The sequence below is a fragment of the Solenopsis invicta genome, chromosome 4 (genome assembly GCF_016802725.1).
Source record: "Solenopsis invicta isolate M01_SB chromosome 4, UNIL_Sinv_3.0, whole genome shotgun sequence".
NCBI lineage: Eukaryota > Metazoa > Arthropoda > Insecta > Hymenoptera > Formicidae > Solenopsis > Solenopsis invicta.
The window spans coordinates 28,052,846-28,058,556 of record NC_052667.1 but is presented as its reverse complement, the minus strand read 5'-3'; the positions used below and the strand labels follow the sequence as shown (position 1 = coordinate 28,058,556).

Genomic DNA, 5,711 nt, shown 5'->3' with positions numbered 1-5,711 from the left:
CCATGTATGCGCTCAGCTGTATAGTCGTATATCAGAAAGCCAGCCGGAGTTATAGAAGCGGGTCGATCCTATCTTTCTGCTCGGGGTGGCGACGCACTGCAACAAGTGCACGACGATACCTAGCTACATTGAGATTCGGTCTGTTCGGGCTCAATTCCATTCATCGTCGAAACAGTTCCCGACCAGATGCTTTAACGATCGGCACTCGGCCCAAAACACAAATTATCGAGTTAACTGCGTGCCCCCGCCTTTCCACCAGAGGCTCGTGCTCCTCCTTTTCCTCCCTCTCCTCCCTCTCCTCCCCGCGCATAACGTGCGAACGGTCGCAAAGTAATTTTAATTAGATCGCACGAGCCCCGGTAATAACGACGACTATTATCCGACCGTGAGTTTCGCTTTCGTTTCACCGACCGCCGTTACCGTCCGTTTTTATTGCGAGCTCTGTTATAGATAGCGGAAAGTACGTCGGCACTCGCTCTCGCTCTCTCCCTCTCTCTCTCTCTCTCTCTCTTTCTCTCCATCTCTCTGCGCATATATTTATGTCCGCGTGCACTATACAAGCTGTCCTTGACCCACAGTACTCGGCGCGTTCATCTTTTTACTGTTATTACGTAAGCAATTAGAGACGAATGTACAAGAAGGGGAGTTGGAGAAATAACATATTATTACAATTTCTGTAGGTTTTTATTTTTTTCCAATATATACAGATGCTGAAACGGACAATTATCCGATTTCGGCGGCTGTAAGCTATTTAATACAAATTGTTTATCATTGCGAAAGTTATCGCTGGGACCGACCGCATTTCTACAAACCGTATCCACGTGGTATTCTATCGCTGCCGGCTGCAAGTATGGGTTAGAGAGACACTCTCGGTATACGTATACACACATAAAGTAAACGCAACAAGTTTCCTTTTTATGCGGTGACCTACAGGTTATTCAAAAGGAAACTTAAACCGAGAGGGACAGTATTATTACTGCGGGAGGTCACGGGGATGGGAGAGAAACTACTTATCGGTCTTCTCCGTTCCTCTTTCGCAAACGGGGAAAGGGAATTCCACGGCGGGAGAGAGGGATCGATTTTAATGCTCCGGAGAATTAAAGAGCCGAGTTCTCATCGATCTGATGCCGAAAGCAACCCTTTTCCTAATCGACCTAAAACGCTCCCGTAAAATAAATCGTCGATTCGCTGTACCGATCTTTCTCGCTTTCTCTTTCTCTCTTTCTCTCTCTCTCTCTCTTTTTTCTTGTCAAATAACGATCGTTTCACATGGTGACAAAAATGTTCCCCTCGACAAAGTATGATATTTAACGAAGTAACATGGTATCAAAGGGAACTGTACGAGCTTGAAAAAAAAGTATTGAGAGTTATTGACAGTATCAAAGGCCGTCAAAAAATTATACTTCGCTCTTTTCCTGTTTTTTTTTTCTTTTTTGATTTTATTCTTTATAGGCACAAACGCGCGCGCAGATTTACGACCCCAAATTTTACATCAGCCATTAACAAGATTTCGTCGAATCCCTAACAAAGTTGCGTCTTTATCAAATATTCGGACTGCACGTCCATTAAACTGACAACCACTAAACGAATAAATGCTCTGCTGCCAAGTTTTCGTTAGAATTATCGATATCTAAATTACATATTTTTTTAACCATAGTTCTAAACAATTTTTATTCAATTTTTTCCATATCAATATTCAGTTACGTTATAGAAAAAAATATTTCATAACAAATTACCGTTTTATGGCTAAAATTATTTCAGTATTTATATCGAAGTAAACGTATTCTCGAAATAAGAAGATTATATACACTTTGCAAACTCTCTTAATGGATGAAAATTACTTTTTCTTTTATAGAATATCTTTTGAAATGAAGAATATATTTTTTTCTAATAAACTTTTAAACAATGATGTTCGGTGCAGATCATGTTTCCTACGGTATTTACAACAATTATAAATTTAACATAGGGTAGTGTACGTTTAATGTTTAAAATCTTAAATATTGTGATACTGGACGTAATTAATGGATGAGACGATAATAAAAAGTGGCTCGAAGAGCTAATTTAATCGTCTTAAATAACATGCATGTTTTAAAAATTAATATTTATAATTTTTATCAATTTATTTTTATAATTAATAATATACAAAAATAAAAAAATTTACTGCATGTTCTTTAGAAAAATTTCGTTTGATGCCAAAAAAGTTCTTATGTTATCGTTTAGAAGAGATTACTAGCAAAATACAGAAGGAACTTGAGAATATTTTGACATAGATGTCCACCTCCTATGTTATTGACATATTATACCGTTTACACCAAAGAAGACATGTGAATACCAAAGATAACTTTCAACACCAAAGAGGCAATAACTGAAGAAGCAATAGGTTAAATATTGAAACATTCAAAGAATAGGATTTGGAAATGGGGAAACTCATAGTGGGAACACTCCAAGGGAAATGCCTTAAATGCAGGAAAACTCAGATCCCTCAGTCGGATCTATGAAATCACTCTGACATTAAGATTTCCATTTTTCCTATTCTTTGAATGTTCGGGTCATGTGTCAGGTCAAAGAGGGATATTCAATAGAAATTAAGAGAGATTTAATTTATTGCCTCTTCACCTTCCACAAATGTGGTGTGAAAAGTTCACACATCTTTGATGTAAATAATAACCTATAACGATGTAAATGATTTAATCTGTCAGCTACAATAGGGAAGGTGGCCATCTATGTCAAAATATTCTCAAGTTCCTTCTTTTAATAAGAATCTCTTCTAAACTAAACGGTATAAGGACTTTCTTAGCGTCAAACGAAATTTATTAAAATTTTCATTAACGTTAGTCATCAAACGCGTATCTAATATATATATATGTACACGGAAAGAACAATTTTATATATAGTCGATATTAATTCGACTATTAATCAACTATTGATTTAACACATTTTTAAAAGAGGACAATTACTTTTAGGACAGTGATATGTAGAATTTGTAGTTTTAGGTTTCAAATTGAAATATATTAGTATTTCTTGGTCATTTCCTCGATCTTAAACGTTTCGTGACAAATGTTTTCGTGAATCACAGACGTCCGTAAAGGACCTTTGAGAGTTCAAAAGATGAGCGAATGAATAACAAGTAAATATGCCGTATGATTTAGTGTTGGAATGAAAGTAAGAGAAAAAGCAAGGATGAACACAAAGGCACAGGAAGGAAATTTTTTTCCTATATCTACCTGTGCAAAAACCGCACACTTATGTTCATTAATTCACATTTTGCCATGAAATAGGGAGTAATATATTAAATTTTCGTATAGTTACAAAGTAAATGTACATGAATATCTCGGCTCTATCTTTGAGCCATTATAGAAAGTATTCACGCTGTTGAATGCGAAAACTTACATTTCTGCAGACTGTGAAAAAACTTGTAGAAAATTCCCTTAAAAAGCATAGGTCACAAGATCTAAGAGCTTAGGTAGAAACATGATGGGAACGTGTTTTCTCTTTCAGAATCGGCAGTTGTCAAGACAGTTGAAATAGTAGTCAATTAGAATAAGAAAACGTAAGCGGTACATGGCCAATGTTACAATAAAAATTCAATTCTTATTTCTGTTAACAATTTATTCCGGTTAATTATACTTTTACAAATATTTCATTTTTTTTACTGCTACGATTTTTATTAAATTTTTTTTTTGTAACACTGATCACGTACCACTTACGTCTTTCTATTTTTATTTATTACTGTTTCAATTTTTTAAACAAATGCCAATCTTGGGTGGTAACATATCGATTATGTGGTAACACGTCCATAATTATGCCTAACAGAGGTATCAGGTCATCAATAAACGTTCATGCTGAGAATCATTCTCCACAAATTTTTTCACGGTCCGTCGAACGTTTGTTGAAGATGGCTCGAAGATAGAGTTGAAACGCTCAATATATTTTTTACTTTGTAACTGTATCGTTATTTATTTATTTTTACACGCTAATCATCACGCTTGACTCACACTGCCGCCCTTTATACTTTTTATTGTTAGTTTTACGAGTCTAATAATACAAGGTTTGTATCTATAAAGTCTGTTCTTACCGCCTATATTTCCAAACTCATCATTGAGAGTGCGTCAACGGGACATTTACAAGTATAAAATCAAATATAGGTCGCTTATGAACGATCGAACGTTCGAAATTTATATCGTTCGGCTGGGAAGAGCGAAAAGTGGAAATCGGAAACATAAAAACCCCAAGTAACAATTGTCGCTATTCATTCTCTTGAATTTGCTTCCAAAAATTGTCAAAGTTTGCATCTTGAAAGCAACAAAATCGCAGTACTTTCGTCTATTATATATATTATAGTCAAATACTTTAACAGGATGTATTGTATAATTTTAAAAGATAGCCTTTTGTAGCGATCAATAAGTCAGCTAAACAATACGGTCATAATTCTTTTCTTTCCCACGTTTTTCTTTTTTTTTTTACTAACCGATACTCGAACGACTGTGTCCCTCGCACGCTTGTTCGATACGCCGGACAGTGTAACAGTCATTTCGATTATACATATACATGTATATAATTGCTCGTTAATCGCGCTATTCGCGCAGCTTGCAATGCGATAACGCGATTCGGAATAGCGCAAGAACAGAAAAAAGGGAGAACGTGCGCAACGGCATCTGACAACAATGACGAATAAAGCTTCGTGCGTCATTAATCAATCGACGTCCGTTGCGATGGTACCATATGTCATTTCCTTGATTATTTAATTCTCACTAGATTTTTAATTTTCGAATGGTTGTAAATTATCTCTTGGTCAACCGTTTTGCGCTTTAATGTTTTCTCTTTGTTAAAGAAAGTTTTACGAGTGAAAAGAAAGGATACGATTTTCTATGAAAAAAAATGTGTACCCTCTTTTCTTGTTATATTACTCAGCTTTTCCCTAAAAGCCTGCGATTTATGTGCTATTTACGACTTGCCTTCTTTATAAATCATAAATTATACAAATAATAAATTATCTAGCTAGAAACCTGTCTCACGCCGGGATGCATTCGAACGATTAAAGAACTTATCGTTCCTGATGAGAAAATGTAATTTTAAGAATGACTTTAACGAAAAGTATGATATTTGAATTACGAAAGTATTTATTTCTATTATTTTATACGTGCAGCGAAAAAGTGTTCAAACAATGTGATGAATCATTGGAGAAATAAGAAGGCCTCGCGCAGGAAGAATTTGATTGATTTTCGATTTTTATTTTGATATCAACATTACAACGAAGTACTCGGTACACGCACGATTGGCGCGAAGCAAAGAGATTCGGCAGAGTTGGAGCAGAATTTCAGGCGAGCTCTCGCTGTCGCGCGTAAAACGCGCCTTTATTCATTCCCGGACGTCTGACTCCTCGCGTCGCTTTAATAAATAGCTTTCGCGGACGGCATAATGGTAATGGTCATGGTGTGTAATCGCCGCGATTTTCTCGTCTGTGGTTGCGCCGGTAGTCGGTACGGGCGAGATGTCGTCGGAGCGGCGTAGGAGCGGCGAAGGGAAGGCAGCGCGGTAACGGAATTGAATTAAAAGTTGCCGTCGACGCGCCGACAAACCTTTCCAGTTCTCGTTATAACGGCTTAGCGTAATACGTTACGAGGCAATGATGCGCGCACGGTCGCGAGAGATAGAAGAGCCGCGCGCCGGCAGCATTGCGTAATCAGTTGCAGCGGCAGAAGCAGAAGCAA

The 5,711-nt window shown here is 37.0% G+C and overlaps 1 protein-coding gene across 1 annotated transcript in view; it reads left to right on the top strand.

Moving 5' to 3' along the window:
• The first annotated feature begins 3,644 nt into the window (after positions 1-3,644).
• Positions 3,645-5,711, top strand: part of LOC105200426 (dynein regulatory complex subunit 7) — an 89,303-nt gene continuing 87,236 nt past the window's right edge. The window contains exon 1 of the mRNA XM_039448734.1: positions 3,645-5,711. This exon is cut by the window's right edge and continues 83 nt beyond it. The gene's annotated coding sequence lies outside the window, so the exon portion shown is untranslated.